General features: G+C 48.7%; 1 pseudogene; it reads right to left on the bottom strand.

Moving 5' to 3' along the window:
- LOC117198412 (glycine cleavage system H protein, mitochondrial-like) overlaps positions 1-16,653 on the bottom strand; it is a 42,622-nt pseudogene that overhangs the window by 25,617 nt on the left and 352 nt on the right.

Genomic DNA, 16,653 nt, shown 5'->3' with positions numbered 1-16,653 from the left:
CAGGCCGACAGTAACCACCTGCATGAGTTATCTTACAACAGGAGGTCCTGGTAAGGAACACAGAACTAACGCGCTACCACCAACTGGAAGAATTTGGGAAAGGTCAAAAGGAGAGAGGAGATGCCAGTCCATGTGTCCTACCAATCTCCCAGAATCCTTTTCGCTAGAATCCATCTTGGCTGAGTGATGCATGCCCCACCAGAAAGGACCCTGAGTCAGAATGACTGGCCAGAGAGAACTCGGAAACTAACCCCATTACCATAAAACCTGAGACTGCGAGCAACGTGGCAGAGCAGTTCTCCTGGGTTCCCTTACCCTGCTGCTCTCTACTCTGGTCCCCTTTCCAATAAAGTCTCTTGCTTTGTCAGCACATGTGTCTCCTCAGACAATTCATTTCCAAGTGTTAGACAAGAGCCCACTCTAGGGCCCTGGAAGGGGTCCCCCTTCCTGCAACAAAAAGATGAACTTAGGGAAGTATATGCTCCTCCAATTCTGCACCCCAGTTCCAACGTGTGGGTTTTTCTCCCACATCGCCAACCAATTGATAAGAGAAATGTTCACATACTGAGGTATGGGGAAGTCATTCTGGCTTGTACATGAGTTAACTTGAATTTTATGCTAACTAGAATAACCTGTTTGTGGCCTATCAAACATACATTGTACATCTGCTTTAATTATTAAAGAAAAGGGCACACTGACCAGAAGTAAAGAATGTTCATGTTAAAAATAAAGATTAAATGCCTCCCTTCCTGGGACGCCAATGCTGGTACTCCTTCATGATAAGACTCCCCTCCCAGGTGCTAAGGCCATACTGACTTGCTGTGTACGTGCTGGTCTGGTTTTTTTGAAACCTTCAAGAAATGTATCCCTGACTTGTTTAATGTTCTTTGTTCTGCCAAGAAGTAAAGCTGTGCTGAAAACCATGCTTCTCTGGAGCAGTTTCTCAGAGTAATCTGGGAGGCTGGCTTCTGGTTTATAGTCCTCAGTTTGGCTCAAATAAATCTCTTTTTTTTTTTTTTTCCACCACAGCTTGTGGGATCTTAGTTCCCTGACCAGGGATTGCACCCAGGCCCATGGCAGTGACAGCACAGAGTCCCAACCACTGGACAGCTAGGGAATGCCCCAGGGAAGGGTTTTTAAAGGCAGTATTTGGGGTGAGGGTGGCAGCTCATGGACTTTCTTCTGACTGGTTCATGGTAAGGTAATAGGGTGATGTTTCTGTAATCTTAATCATCAACCTTCTGGTTCTAACCAGTCTGGGGTGTAGTGCTTGTGGTCAGCATGTGGTCACCATCCTCCACCTGGGTGGTGGGGGTGGGTGTTAGTTTCTCCAGAAGAGCTCAAAGATATGTGTCAGATTGTTATGTGTATCCCTTGAGGAGCTAGGACTCTGCTTTATGGCTGAACTGTTTCAGCTATCTTTACTTTCCTTGTTTGACAGCTTTTCCTTTGTTTCTGCATTCCCTCACTTCCCTAATTAGTAACTGTTTGAGTCCCCTCTTTGGAACTCAGGGAAGGTCTAGGAGACTAAAGCCTTTTTCCATAAATAAGAAACAGGAGACAAAGAGGGGCTTTTGTATCCAGAAGGGCCCTGCAGGGTCCTGCTTGGTTTTGATCCCCCCATTTCTTTGATCCTCCTCAATCGCGAGGGAAACAAGGGTGAGACAAGAATGGGAATAAAGTTTTGGATAGAGAATTTAATCATAAACTCAGCAGGGGGGCTTCCCTGGTGGCGCAGTGGTTGAGAGTCCACCTGCCGATGCAGGGGACATGGGTTCATGCCCCGGTCCAGGAAGATCCCACATGCTGCGAAGCGGCTGGGCCCGTGAGCCATGGCCGCTGAGCCTGCGCGTCCGGAGCCTGTGCTCTGCAACGGGAGAGGCTACAACAGTAAGAGGCCCGCGTACCCCCCCAAAAAAACAAAAAAAAACAAAAACAAAACTCAGCAGGGGAACTTGTTTGGGGGGCATTTGGTTTCACTTCTGACCAACTGGCTATATCAAGAGATTCCCAAGAACCTCTCCTTGGATTCAATTAATTTGCTAGAGTGGCTCACAGAACTCAGAAAAACATTTACTAGATCACCACTTTATTAGAAAAGGATATAACGGACTTCCCTGGTGGTGCAGTGGTTAAGAATCTGCCTGCCAATGCAGGGTACACGGGTTCGAGCCCTGGTCCGGGAAGATCCCACATGCCTCGGAGCCACTCAGCCTGTGTGCCACAACTGCTGAGCCTGCACTCTAGAGCCCACGAGCCACAACTACTGAAGCCTGTGTGCCTAGAGCCCGCACACCGCAACGAAGAGTAGCCCCCCCACCCGCTCACTGCAACGAGAGAAAGCCTGTGTGCAACGAAGACCCAACACAGCCAAAAATAAATAAAAAATTAAAAAATAAAATAAAAATTAAAAAGAAAGAAAGAAAGAAAGAAAAGGATATAACTCAGAACAGCCAGATGGAAGAGATGCACAGGGCAAAGTATGGGGAAGGAGCTCGGAGCTTCCACACCCTTTCCGAGCACGCCACTCTTCCCAATCTCCAGGTATTGACCAACCCAGGAGCTCTCCAAATCCCATCCTTTTGGATTTTTATGGAGGCTTCACTACCAAGGAATGATGGACTAAATCACTGACCAGTGCAACTGACCAAACCTCCAGCCCCTCTCCCCTCTCCAGAGGTCAGGGGGTGGGATTGAAAGTTCCCATCCTCTAATCACATGGTTGATTCTCCAGGCAAACAGTCCTCATCTTTAGGTGCGACCAAAAGTCACCTCATTAACATAACAAAGGACACTTTAAATCTCTCTTATCACTTAGGAAATTCCAAGGGTTTTAGGAGCTCTGTGCCAGAAACAAGAAGACCAAATATATACTTATCATTTTAAATCACAACTCCCTTTCCCATTTAGGAAGTATGCTTACAGCAGCTGCCTTCAGGAACCCCCAACACCCACTACTCCGACTCCTACCCTGTCCCTCTTGGACAGAGGGCCTAGCCATCCAGACTCCTATCAGGGCATCGGGTGGCCTAAGCAGGCAGGGTCCCTGGAGGTCATCCAACATGCCTCTCCTCTTACAGACCCAAATGGTCTGACCCAAAGCTTTTCATGCTGCACCACAGAAAATGTACTATCCTGCCCCTCCTGCCACTCAGCTGCAGCCTAAATTCCCCGCTTCTCCCAGCAGCAGCAGCAGCCACATTCAGGCTTCCAGGACAGCTACATAGGAGCCAGTTTAGCTATTCCCTCTCCCTCACCCGGGCATCCAGTCTATGGGCACAGAATCCAGCCCTGAAGGGCTGAAGAAATCATCAAGGGCATGCAGTTCAGCTACACACGCAACACTTGGATACCCTCTGAATGGCTGAGGCGAAACGGTTGTCCAGGCTCAGCCTGTACATTGCCCCCACCTCCACTCAGGGAGTTGGCCACTTCCTGACATTACCTGTTACATCTTGAAACAGTTATGATGCTGAAAAACGGCCTTAGGTTGAGCTGAAAATTGCTTCCCACACACACATTTTCACTGGTCCTAAGTTTTTTCTGGGGTTTCACAGAACAGACCTGCCTCCTCCGCCTGCACCTTAGCCCTTTAAACATGAAGGCTACAATCACACCTCCAGAGGGTAAATATCCCCCATTGTTCTGGCTGGTCTTGTATAACATGTTTCAAGTCACTAACTGATCTGTCCCCTCCTCCAGACATGCTACAGTTTATCCATACCAGGTGTTGCAAACTCAGTGCCTACAGGGGCCAAGCCAGTGACATCAGTGTGTGAGGTGGATGGAGCACAACAGAGAGTGGCAGCGACTGCAGCAAAGAGAGTATGTACCTCGGTTACTGGAAACAATTGGTACCTCAGTTACTGGAAACAAGCCGGTTGTTACCATGCAGAAGTGGGGCCCCATTATTGCCATTTCTCTCACTTTCCAGTAGAAACAGGAAATCTGGATTTGTATTTGAAATGTCCTGATTTTTTAAGTTGGTAATTAATTAAAACAAAACACTATATGAGTCAATACTGTGCAGGCATGGGGCTTTCCTGGTGGCGCAGTGGTTGAGAGTCCGTCTGCCGATGCAGGGGACATGGGTTCGTGCCCCAGTCCGGGAAGATCCCACATGCCGCGGAGCGGCTGGGCCCGTGAGCCATGGCTGCTGAACCTGCGCTCTGGAGCCTGTGCTCCGCAACGGGAGAGGCCACGATGGTGAGAGGCCCACGTACCGCAAAAAAAAACCAAACCTATGGACACCAGTATGTAATCTCTGGTCTACAGGCATCTATTGATAAAAATGTGTCACCTAAAACCGAATGTGACACTCAGAGGTGGTTGCTGACCTATCCCATCCATCCTTCCTTGGGAAAGCCTCTTCCCTCCCTCTTGATGTCTGCTGTTTCAGGTCTTCACCATCTCTTACCTGGACCAGGCCTGCAGTATGCTGACCAGCAGCCATCTCTCCCTCTCCTGCCTCCTCCTCACCACTGCCCAGTGCACGCCCATCACCCCAGTCCCCGCCCTAGGACCTACTGTGGCCAGACTTCAATCAGCCAGGTCTGGTTCCTCCAGAGAGCCGACAGGCCAGGGCCTTGGTTAACATGCCCCCCTAGCCTCTGCCCCTCTTCTGATGGAAGCCCCACACTTTTTTGCCCAATTCTCCACACCTTTACTCAAACCAGGCCTCCCTCCAGGAATGCCTTCCTCCTCCCCCACCCACAGGCTCCTCCCAAGGCCTTCCCTGGCAGTGTCAGCCCTTCCCCATCCCTTATACTTTACCACGTCTGTAATATGGAGAGAGTGACAAATCAAACTCAGAGGGTGTTTGAGGAATAAATGAGGTGACTCATGTCACCTTGTTACTGAGTCCAAGCTCACTCTGCTGGCCGCATGACAGGCCAATAAGTTGGGAGATGAGGTGTTGAGACAAGGAATAGCGGCTTTATTCAGAAAACTGTGTGTCCAAGAAGATGGCAGACTAGCGTCCTAGAGTACCATCTTATGGGGTCTGGATGCTAATTTCTTTTATGGAGCAGAGTGGGGAGGAGGTGAGGAAGTAAAGTAAAAAGGCCATAAGTCTTGCAAAATATCTCCTGGTTTTGGCCAGCGTGGGGGAGGGGATGTGTTAAGTTCTTCTTTTCTGCAGCCATTCACAGGTGGGCAGGGTCAGGGTGTTTCCCTGTGAGCTGAACAAAGGCACTTTGGTTTAACATTCAGGCAGAGGGGCAGGGTTCCCTGAGGCAGGCCATTATGTATGCCTATAGCTATAGACAGAAGAAAAGTAACAGAAAGCAAAGGTCAAAGTAAAAGAAACAGATCCAACATGGAGTCAGATTTTGTTCTTCCCTGTTACAACCTGCTTGGAGCAGTACCGGGCACTCAGGAAGTGTTCAGTGAACATAAGCTGTGACCATTAATACCTGCTCGGCACAGAATCCACAGGCCGCGGTGTGCCTTTTCACATTTGCTACTCACATCTTTCCAGCTAAATGATGAAAGAAGCCTGGATGTGGACACTGGCAGACCTGGGTCTGAATTCCATCTCTCCCACGTTTTACCCTGGTGAAATCATACAACCTCTCCTGGCCTCTGTCTCTGCAACTGTGAAATGGAGCTAATGGTTCCCACTTCTCAGGGCTGTGATAAGGATCAAATGAAGCAATGTCTGCAAAAGCTCTAAGTAAACTGGGAAGAAATATTGTAAGAATGACCCGTTTCTGGAGGAGGAAATTCCAGACCAGCCACCATACTGCTGGAGACAAGAGCACGTGGCTCTGTCTTTGAGTAGACCTAGAACATTCTTTTGTTGAAAGTTCAACAAATAGTTCTTGAGCAGCTACTCTGGGCCAGACACCATGCAGAGTTGCTGCAAAGATGAAGACCCAACCCTCAGAGTAAAGGCAGTTAAGTCACCTTAGAGGTGGCCCTACCAGCCCTCTGCACATTCCCCCTGTCCATGCAGACCCTCACCTGGGACCTGGTACTCCCCACACCTCCTGACTTCCCTTCCCAGGCTCTTCCCATTCCTGTCAGTCCTCTCACTGCTGCCAGAATGACCTTCGTGCAACACATTCATTCACTCATTCACATATTACATAAATATTTATTCAGTAGTTACCAGCCTTCTGAAAATAAATCAGACCAGAATCCCTGCACCTCATGGGTTTTACATTCTAGTAACTCTAGTAACTCATTACCTAATTTCTTTGCTTTAAAAGCTCCACTGGTCTTCAATTATTTATGCTAGAGTCAAGTCTTGAGCTTGGCTTTTGGGACTGCTCACATCCGGCTCCACTGCTTCCAGCACCTTCCCCCTTCCCCATGAAGTCGCTCCCACTGGCTCCAGGTGGGCCACACCCCTTCAGGCTCAGTTTCCTGAGTTTCCTGGTTGTTTCCTCAGTCTGGGAAATTCCTCTTCCAAGTTAGAGGCAGCTGAATGTTTTCTTTGTAGGAGAATCTGTTCTCAGCCCTGCCCATTGAGCTCTGCCACACCTACCTGGGAGCTTGCAAAGGTCATTTTCCTTTTGTTTCCCCAGCATCTACAGAGTGGATGCTCAGCCATGGGGATCTATTCGTGTGTATGTGTGTTGAGAAAGAAGCTGGCAATGAACATAAATGGTTTTGTGGATGGCCAGAGAAGAGACGCAGAGAGCACCTTTCAGTGGGGAGGTAACAGAGGGCGTCTCAGGGAGGCTGTCCTTGTTGCCCGGGCCAGGATGCGACCACAGGAAGGGGGATCACCTGTTAGGCAGACGGGTCAGTAGGTGCAGGCACAGTGTGGCCAGGAAGGGACAGGCTAAGGAGCCATCCAGTGTTCCATGGGCCAGGAGAAGAAGGTAAGAAAAGGAATGGAGGAAGAAAGAAGGTGGGAGAGAGATGTCTTCTGAGTTGGAAAGGTCTTGAATGTCAAGCTTGGTAATCTGACTTTAGCAGATCAGGGGTCAAAAGCTCAGATGGAACAAGGGCAGGTTAAGGAAATGAATGTGGCCCACGAGACGCAGGGGAAGTGCAGACTAGGGCCTTTCTGAAAGGGAGAGGCATTCTTGACTCCCTGTGATAGAGGCAAAGGTGGAAATCTGGGCTCAGGGCTGCCATAGCTTCACATTTAAAAAAAAAAGAGAAGCCAGAAATCCAGTCTTTATAGTGAAATGTTATGATGGAAAACACCACCACCACCACCAAACATGTTTATGGGTCTTGAGTTTGCAGCCTCTGGGCAGGGTTTTAGGTGGCAAGATCAGAGATGTGTGTTGGGTGAGTAAACTGGTGACTGGTGTGGAAAATGGCCCAGGGAGGGCCAGAGTAGAAGCAGCTGCAGAGGATTCGAGGGGGCTGCAGTAGTTCAGGTGGGCCTGAGTCAGGGGTGGGGATGGAAAGGAGGGGAGAACTGCAGGAGGAGTGTAAGGTTGCCAGACAAAACACTGAAACCCCCAGTTAAATTTCAATTTCAGACAGATTATTTTTTTTAGTATTAAAAAGTGGTATAAAAAATAACTCATTGTTTACCTGAATTTCCAATTTGCCTAGGAGTTCTGTGTTTTCATTTGCTAAACCTGGCTGCCTTACAGACAGGTCCCAGGTGGCTCAGGGCAGGGCAGCAGCACCTGGCTGGGGGGCCTGGTGAGGGTGGCTCAGCCCTATGAACCCAGACCCGACCCACCATTCTGGATCAAAGAGCCGGTAGAATCCCAGACACCTGCACCCCTGCTTCCTTGCTCCAGTCCAGTCTCTGCAGGGTGACCCTCAGGCTGGGCTCATGAACAGTGAGGAGATCCGGGGCGCCTGGAGTTGCGGAAGAACAGCAGGACTCCGTCCTTGCAGGGGCCTCTCCCTTCAGCACAGCAAAGCACTCGCACCACGCCTCTTCCCATTAGGTCAGCTGAGCGGGGCTCCCTGTCACTCTACCTTCCCGACGGACTGCATGACGGGCAGGGCAGTGTGTGCACACCTGGGCCCAGCCAGAGCCGGAGGGCAGGCGGGAGTCCGAGCCAGGTTTCCTCCTCCCTCTCTGAGGGTCTCGCTGGCTCCTCATCCTCCTTGACTTGCCTTCACATCTGGTAGTCCCACCAGCCTTGATCTTGAGCCCCGTTCTCTCTCCAGAGAATCTGAACCTCAGGGCTTCAGTGATATACAGAGGGCGACAGCAGGGCAATTTTTTACCCTGTCTGTTTAAACCCCAAGGGTATTCTGTCCTGCTGTACCCTGCATGCTCTGCCGTCTCCCCAAATCCTCCGTTTCTCCCTCCCCCTCTCTTTCTGCCCCGCTCTGCCCTTTCTCCTCTCTTCCTTCCCTCTCTCCCCATGTCCTGGTATTCCTCAACTATTCTATTCTCTCACTCTCCATTTCTGTCTTGATCACAAAACTCCTCAAAAATTTCTCCTGGATTCCCTAAGAAACAGAGACAAACTATCACCCTTCCACCGAACACCACCAAATAAAACTGACAACAGCTGAAACTGCATTGGCAAAATGTATGATTGGCTTTAAAATGTTGGAAAAATTCAAATCTTCTTGACATAGCTTAGATCTGCAAAACCTGATCCAGGAGATTGGACTTGATAGACATAACAGTCGCAAAAGGAAATGCTAACTGATTGATGAAGAAATTGATTTTATTTTAAAATTAGATTGAATAAAAAATTGAAAAGCAGTGATAACCATGAAAATAATTTTTTGCAAAATAAACTTTAAATGCAAAAAATAAGAAGTTGTTTGACTGTTCTGTATTTAAATTTTTTCATCAAAATAATTTGCTTTAATGCAATTTATTCAAAAAATGCTTTACTGACCCAAGAAAAAATCATCAGTGTTGGCAAAAATTCTAATTAAAATATTTCCATTCAAGAAAACCACAGGGTCAAAGTGCCCCCTTCCTACTGAAGACTCACAATGTTATATATCACTGCCTGAACTCCAGACCCAAATATGCAACTGCCCATGGAACATTCTCTCTTGGACATCCCAAAGCCTCATCAAATATACATACCCAAAGCCAAACTGTTTATCTTCTCTTCCCAAATTGTTCTTCCTCTCAGACACCTGTTTCTGAGACTGGGACTATTACATTCAGTTACTCATGCCAAACACAACAAAAAACCAAGCCCATCATCTCAACATCCAGAGTAGCTCTCAAAATCTGTCCTCTTTCCAGTTCTGCCTCCAATGCCCTCATCCAAGCTTACAGCATCTTCCACATGGATTAACATGACTTGTCTCCCCAAAACCACTCTTGTACTTTCTGATCCACCCTCCACACTGATAGTTTAATAGTTTAAAAGGCAAACCAGGTGGTCCAGTGGTTAGGACTCGGCGCTTTCACTGCTGGGACCGGTTTCGATCCCTGGTCGGGGAACTAAGATCCTGCAAGCCCTGCAGCGCGGCCAAAAAAAAAAGGCAAACCAGGACCTTTCTTCCAGTAAAGGCAGTCTAGATATTTTGGACAAAACCTCCTGCTGAAGACAGCTAAAGGAGCTGGGCAAATGCTCATACAATTCTTACACACACACACACACTTTTTTTTTTTGGGAGGGCCCCGCAGCACGGCTTGCAGGATCTTAGTTCCCTGACCAGGGATCGAACCTGGGCTCCATGCAGTGAAAGCCTGTAATCCTAACCACTGGACAGCCAGGGAATTCACACACACACACACACACACACTCACACCACACACTCACTTACTCACTCTTAAAAGCATCAAAGAGCTAACAAGATATTGAGGAACTGCTACGCTGAGGTCCCAGAGAGGACAGGATTCCAAAGAGGTGACCCTGATACCTGATGTTGTGGTTGCCCCCAGAAACTTTTGCCAATTGGAAAGAAGTGGCTGAGAGGTCAAGCTCACCTCTAGTGGCCTTGCATGCCTAGAGACAAAAATCAGAGTCAAGGGCCTGCCAAGGCCAGGGGGTGGGGGGGACTGACAAACCAGCCTGACACTGTATTCAGCTCCAAAGGACTGCACCCCAGAAGTAAGGGTTAACTGAAAGCAAACCAGCCCTGCCCTGAATGACAGTCAAGCTCTGATTCATCCAGGTGCCCCAGGAAACATCATGCCCTAAGTATGAACTAACATGATCTCAGTTTGCTAATCCCTCCAGGCACCTGGCAAAAGCAACAGCAAATTCTCCTTGAATGACAAAATCACCCCATTTCAAATTATCTCTACAAATAATTTCACAAACACAATATTCAACATACAAAAGTAACCAGACACAGGAGGAAGCAAGATTCCTTGAGCAAAAACCTTTGGAAATAATAATCAACAGAAATAGAGCTGGAGGAACTCCAGACTATAAAACAAATTATACTTACTATGTTTAAGAAATTAAATACTAAAATTGAAAATTTCAGCAAGGAACTGGGAACTCCATAAAATTATGTATCATATGCAAAAACAGAATAAATAGAAACTCAAAACTCGAAACTCAAATTATAAACTGAACGGATGGGTTTAACAGCAGATTTGACATGGCTGAAGAATGAATTAGAGAACAGGAAACCTGCTCAGAAGAAACGAACCAGAGAGAAATATGGGAAGGCAAAAAGATGGAAAATACAGAAGCTACGGAAGTTACAAGATCTGACATATTTCTAATTGCAGTTCCAGAAGGAAAGAAGAAAGAGAGACCAGAACAGAGGCAACATTCAAAAGATGGGTAGAGGGGACTTCCCTGGTGGCTCAGTGGTTAAGTGCAGGGGACACGGGTTTGATCCCTGGTCTGGGAGGATGCCATATGCTGCGGAGCAACTCAGCCCATATGCCACAACTACTGAGCCTGTGCTCTAGAGCCTGCAAGCCACAACTACTGAAGCCCATGCACCTAGAGCCCGTGCTCCGCAACAAGAGAAGCCACCTCAATGAGAAGCTCCCGCACCGCAACAAAGAATAGCCTCCACTCACCACAACTATAGAAAGCCCATGCGCAGCAATGAAGACCCAACGCAGCCAAAAATAAAATAAATAAATTTTTTAAAAAAGATGGGTTGAGAATATTCCAGAACGGATGGAAGATATTAATCTACAGATTTGAGAACTCAAATGGATCCCAACCAGAATAAACAGAAATCCATGTCTTGACCCAACATAGTGAAAATGTAGAAAATCAAAGACAAATAGTAAAAGCATCCAGAGGAAAACAGGTAATAATGCTGGTTATTTACCTCTTGTCTCTCAGGTCTCAGCCCACCCTTCCGTAACCTCCTCTGTGATGTTGGGGCGAGGGTCTGAAAACCATATTTCCCAGGCCCCCTTGCCAGCTGACTTTCTGTTCCGTTCGGCCAATGGGAGGCACTAAAGGGAGATTAACAGGTGGAAGAAGGGGATTCCTTCCTGTAGCTTCGCTTCAGCAGCCCCAGCTCCTTTCAACGCTCCCAGCACCAGCCACACCAAACCCCCTGCCAGGTAATAGCCCAAGCCAGCAGGGTCCTTCTTATGGTCAGAGTCCCAGCTGCAGGTCCTCCTTCAAGCCCATAGGTCCTGCTAACCCTGCCTCTTCCCTTTTATCCTCCCAGGCCAATGGGTGGCAGCTGCTTCCTGTAATTACTAATATCTGGGTAAACTCAGCATCCTCTTTTGCTCCTGCAGCCTTCAAAAATCTGTGTAAACAATCCACCTTGTGTATTATATTCCCTTGTTTGAAAAAACAAACATAGTTTATATTTTCCTGGGTGTACCGTAAGTGCTACAGAACTCTTCAAAGAAGCCACAGTGTGGTAGATAGCATTACTGTCCCCAATTACAGTCATCCCTCAGTATCCACAGGGGATTGGTTCTAAGATGCTCAAGTCCCTTATATAAAATGGTGTAGAATTTGCATATAACCTACACACATCCTCCCATATACTTTAAATCATCTTTAGATTACTTATAGTACTTAATACAATGTAAATGCTAAGCAAATAGTAGGCAGGCACAGAGCAAATTCAAGTTTTGCTTGTGGAAGTTCCTGGAGTTTTTTCCAAATATTTTTGATCTATGGTTGGTTGAATCCACAGATGCAAAACCCTTGGATATGGAAGGTCAACTGTATTTGCCACCAATCCCCATGGGAGGTTAGTATTTTTCCACCCTGCTGAAGTCAGGCATTGACCAATAACATGTGTGGATAAACGACATGTGCCACCACTTCTCAGCAAAAGCTTTACAAACCATCACATGATTTTGCCATGGTTCTTTTCCCTCTGCTAGAAGACTAGCATGTACCAGGTAGGAGCTGCAGCCAACACTTGCAGGACATGGAAATGAAGCTAGAAACAAACCTATGTTGTTGCAAACCAAGGAGATTCAGGGGCTGTTTGTTACTGCATCATACTCCAGCAAAACCTGACTGATTCACAATATTCGACTACATCTGGCTCCTCAACAGCAAAAATGGAAGCCAGCAGATGGCTGAACAATAGCATCAATGTACTAAAAAGAAAACTAGTGCCAACTTAGAATTCTATACACAGAGGCACTATCCTTTAAGAAGAAACATTAAATATACACATTGTCATAAAAAACTGAGAGAGTATGCCACCAGGAGACCATTATACACTGAAGGAATTCTAAAGGCTGTTCTGCAGAGAGAAGGAAAATTATCTGAGATGGCAGATCATGGATGCAGGAAGGAATGAAGCACAAAGACCATGGTAAATACGGGGGTCAATCGAACTGAAGATTGGCTGAGTGAAAGAACAATAATAAAGTCTGTGGAGGGACTTCCCTGGTGGTCCCGTGGGTAAGACTCCATGCTCCCAATGCAGGGGCCCCGGGTTTGATCCCTGATCGGGGAACTAGATCCCGCATGCATGCCGCAACTAAGAAGTCCACATGCTGCAACCAAGATGTCCGCATGCCGCAACTAAGACCTGGCGCAGCCAAAATAAATAAATATATTTTTTTTAAAAAGTCTTCAGTTATACAGAGAACAGTACCTCGGAAATCAAAGGGTAGTAACTGGAATTTAAGTGTTCTAAGGTCTTTGCACAGTCACCAGTCAGGAGATACACTAATATCTTATAGCCCCTGATACGCGCTGAGAAGGCACACATCTCTGTGGTACCCTTCCTCATGCTGCTCAGCCTCAGATAAACACAAGCTGAGGATATTCTACAACACACCTGGCCAGTGCTCTTCAAAAAGTGAGGTCACAAAAGATGAGGAAGGATTAAGGAAATGTCAGAGCCTGGAGGAGACTAAGAAGACATGACAACTAAACGCCTTGTGGGGTGCTGGGCTGGATCCTGAACCAGAAAGGGGACATTAGGAGAAAAACTGGTTGAATGCAAATGAAGTCCACAATTTACAGTACCGAACCGCTGTTAACTTCTCAGTTGTCAACACTGTACCTGGTTATGTTTGACATTAACATGAGTGGAGGCTGAGTCAAGGGTATAAGGAAACTCCACTATTTTTGTAACTTTTCTCTAAGACCAAAACTATTTCAAAATTAAATCTAAAAACAAATCACCCAGAAACACTGACTGTTAACATTTCTGGTGTATTTTCTGCCTGTCCCTTATCTTGCACGGGGTGATGTTCTACGCTCCACATAAATAAGATCATGTCAGACACATGGTTTTATTCTAAACCAGGCTTTCGGAGATGTTACCATGTTACAAATAAGGAAATTAAGGTCTAGAGCAGGTTAAAGGTCATACAGTTAATAAAGGCCCAGACTCAAGGTGAGTGCAGGTCCCCTGATGCTAAATTCCAGAATCGCACTAACCCAATTTTTGAAGGGTAAGTTCATCCACTTGTTCACGTATGCATTTGACCATACCCCGCACCTGCTGTGGGGAGACAGTCTAGGAGACCATGATCCCACCATTAACCTGCTTCCATGCTAAAGGTTTTATACTGCAGCCCAGGGCTCCCAGCCACACAGCCTGCCTGGTGTGACTGGGTAGGACAAGGTGATGTGCCCCTGCAAGAAAAGACTCATTGGGCTTCCCTGGTGGTGCAGTGGTTGAGAGTCTGCCTGCCGATGCAGGGGACACGGGTTCGTGCCCCGGTCCGGGAAGATCCCACATGCCGCGTAGCGGCTGGGCCCGTGAGCCATGGCCGCTAAGCCTGTGCGTCCGGAGCCTGTGCTCCGCAACAGGAGAGGCCACAACAGTGAGAGGCCTGCGTACCGCCAAAAAAAAAAAAAAAAAATTCTAATTGTGGTAAAATACACGTCACACAATTTACCATCTTAACTATCTTCAAGTGTGCAGTTCAGTATTAGGTACATTTATATTGGGGCACCGATCTCCACAACGCTTTCATCTTGCCATGGACTTCCCCAGACTTCTCTCAATCCTTCCCCCTCCCTTCCATACTTCTCCACTGCCTGCCACCCATAAATCACTATAACCAAGGGACTGGAGCCCAGGTCTCACAAGTTCCAGGGCAAGATTCCCTGCTACCACCCTGGGTGGCAGCTGGGCCTGGGCCTAGCTGTGGGGCCAGTGGGCTGGCCAGGCAGCCTGGACTTCCGGGCAGCTTTCACACTGCAGTCCTGCTGCCTCCTGCAGATCGGAGTTCTCTGCCCCAGGGCAGGCACCAGAGCAAGCCCAGGCAGCTCTCAGCTTCCACCTCCTGTTTGCCTGAGGTTGCTCCAGGTCACCAGGGGAGGGTGGGCAGGGAGGGCAAGAGAGGTGAACTCAGGCTCCTCCCCAGCACGAGTGACTCAAGGAGGGGAGTCCAGGTCCCAGGAGTCCACTTTCATCCCAGGGCGTGGGGTGCAGGCAGGTGAGCAGGGTCCTACTCCCTCCACCCCGACAGCCACAATGCCCTGGTCGTGACACAGCTCTCAGGTTTAGAACAATCTTGGACCTGGCAGAAGCTACAGCGGGCACCAGGGGTTACCTGTTAGCCTGCTCTTGCTGTGGTCTGAAATCTTCAGTTGCTGCCTCTCCAGGAATGGCCAGCTCTCCTCCCTCCTCCCTTCACCCTCGGGCTAGGGCCTGGCCCCAGTGGACAAGAGAGGACAAAGGAGGGCAAGGAGTGAAGAGCGGGTGGGCGGGGGCCACACAGCTGTGAAGCCTCTGTAAGTGCCAGGTTCTTTCCCATGGGTTAAGCCATTTCATTTATGACCTGGTTCTGCCTCTTTACAAGTGAAGAAACTGAGGCTCAGAGAGGTCACCAGGAAGTTACAGACTCGGGATTAGAGCCAGGGCCGCCTTTCTTCATCCTCTTCCTCCTGGTTAGAAAGCAGTCATGAAGTGGCTTTTTTGCAGATGGTGGGTTCGAGCTGAGCATGGTCAACCGTCAGGTTTGGGGAGGCACTGGGGGACATGGACTGGAGGCTCAGAACTCGCTGTCTCCTGGGGGTGACTGCCAGATGACCCACAAGTGCCAACGCACTGCATCAAGCACACTGCCCCAGTGACAGAGGATGGGGGAGTGGTTTTGCCTTGGCGGTGGGAGGAGGGGCCTTGGGCACAGTGGATGCCCTTAATGGATTTTCCCAACAACAAGCACTCACAGATGAGGACACTGAGGCAGTCCCCAGCACAGAGGTCTGCGAGGCAGGGGCCAGAGCTGAGCCTGAAGGAGCTGTGGGACCAGTCCTGAAGATGGGACGCCACCTCTCAAGCAGAGGAGAGTGGAGACATAATGCATAGGCTGGAAAGTGCCCTCCAGGGCAGAGTGGGGAAAGGCCAAGAGCAGGCAGTAGGGAGCCCAGGCAGACTGCTGCAAAACTCAAGGAGAAAGGTGATGAGGCCAGAGGTGGCAGCCAGAGAGAAGGGGAAAATTCCAAGCCTCCATTGGTGGCTCCAGGGTTTTACAGTCTTGGCCACTCACAAGTAGCATGGATGCACATACTACCCAGCCCAGGGAAACTGACCCAAGACAATGTGAGTGCGTGCTGGGTGCGGGTTAACAGCCTTCCCAGCCACTTTAAGTCAGGCTCTGTGGCAAGCATTCTGACCTTCTGATCAACCTTCCTCATAAAAAGGAGAAGGACAAACTGACATTTACAGATGCCTACTATCTGCCAAGATACTGTGCTGCGCATGTGCTTCACAGATGATACTTAATTTAATCCTCCCAGCCAAATTATGATCCCCTTTTTGAGATGAGAAGACCAAGGTGTAGAGAAAGAAATGAAGTTGTCCAAGGCCAGCCGATTCAGGAAGTGGGTGCACCCAGGGAGCTTCTTTCCCTTCCCCGGCCCCAGGCATTAAGTGCCTTGCCCCTTGACATCTGGGCAGTGTGGCTCCTGAGCCAACTCCACAGGGATGCCAAGTCTGGGGGCAGGTGGCCCAGGCAGAGGTATCTGCCCTGTGAGCCCAGGAAGGTGAGCAAAGTTCACTGCATACAACCCCCACCCCCGCCCACTCTGGCCTCTCCCACGCTGTCCAGGCAAGCAGGTAGAGGGGGACAGAGGCCTGGTTCCTGTCCAGCCCACCTTCTTTTTTTTTTTTTTTTTTTTTGCGGTACGCGGGCCTCTCACTGTTGTGGCCTCTCCCGTTGCGGAGCACAGGCTCCGGACGCGCAGGCTCAGCGGCCATGGCTCACGGGCGCAGCCGCTCCGCGGCATGTGGGATCTTCCCGAACCGGGGCACGAACCCGTGTCTCCTGCATCGGCGGGCGGACTCTTCAACCACTGCGCCACCAGGGAAGCCCCCACCTTCTTTTTTTGTTTTGTTTTGTTTTGTGTTTCACTGAGGCTGCTGGCATTTATTTTTTCT

This window comes from Orcinus orca, chromosome 3, assembly GCF_937001465.1.
Source record: "Orcinus orca chromosome 3, mOrcOrc1.1, whole genome shotgun sequence".
In the NCBI taxonomy this organism is placed as follows: domain Eukaryota; kingdom Metazoa; phylum Chordata; class Mammalia; order Artiodactyla; family Delphinidae; genus Orcinus; species Orcinus orca.
Note: the sequence above shows the minus strand (reverse complement) of the source record. Positions and strands in the feature narration are given on the sequence as shown.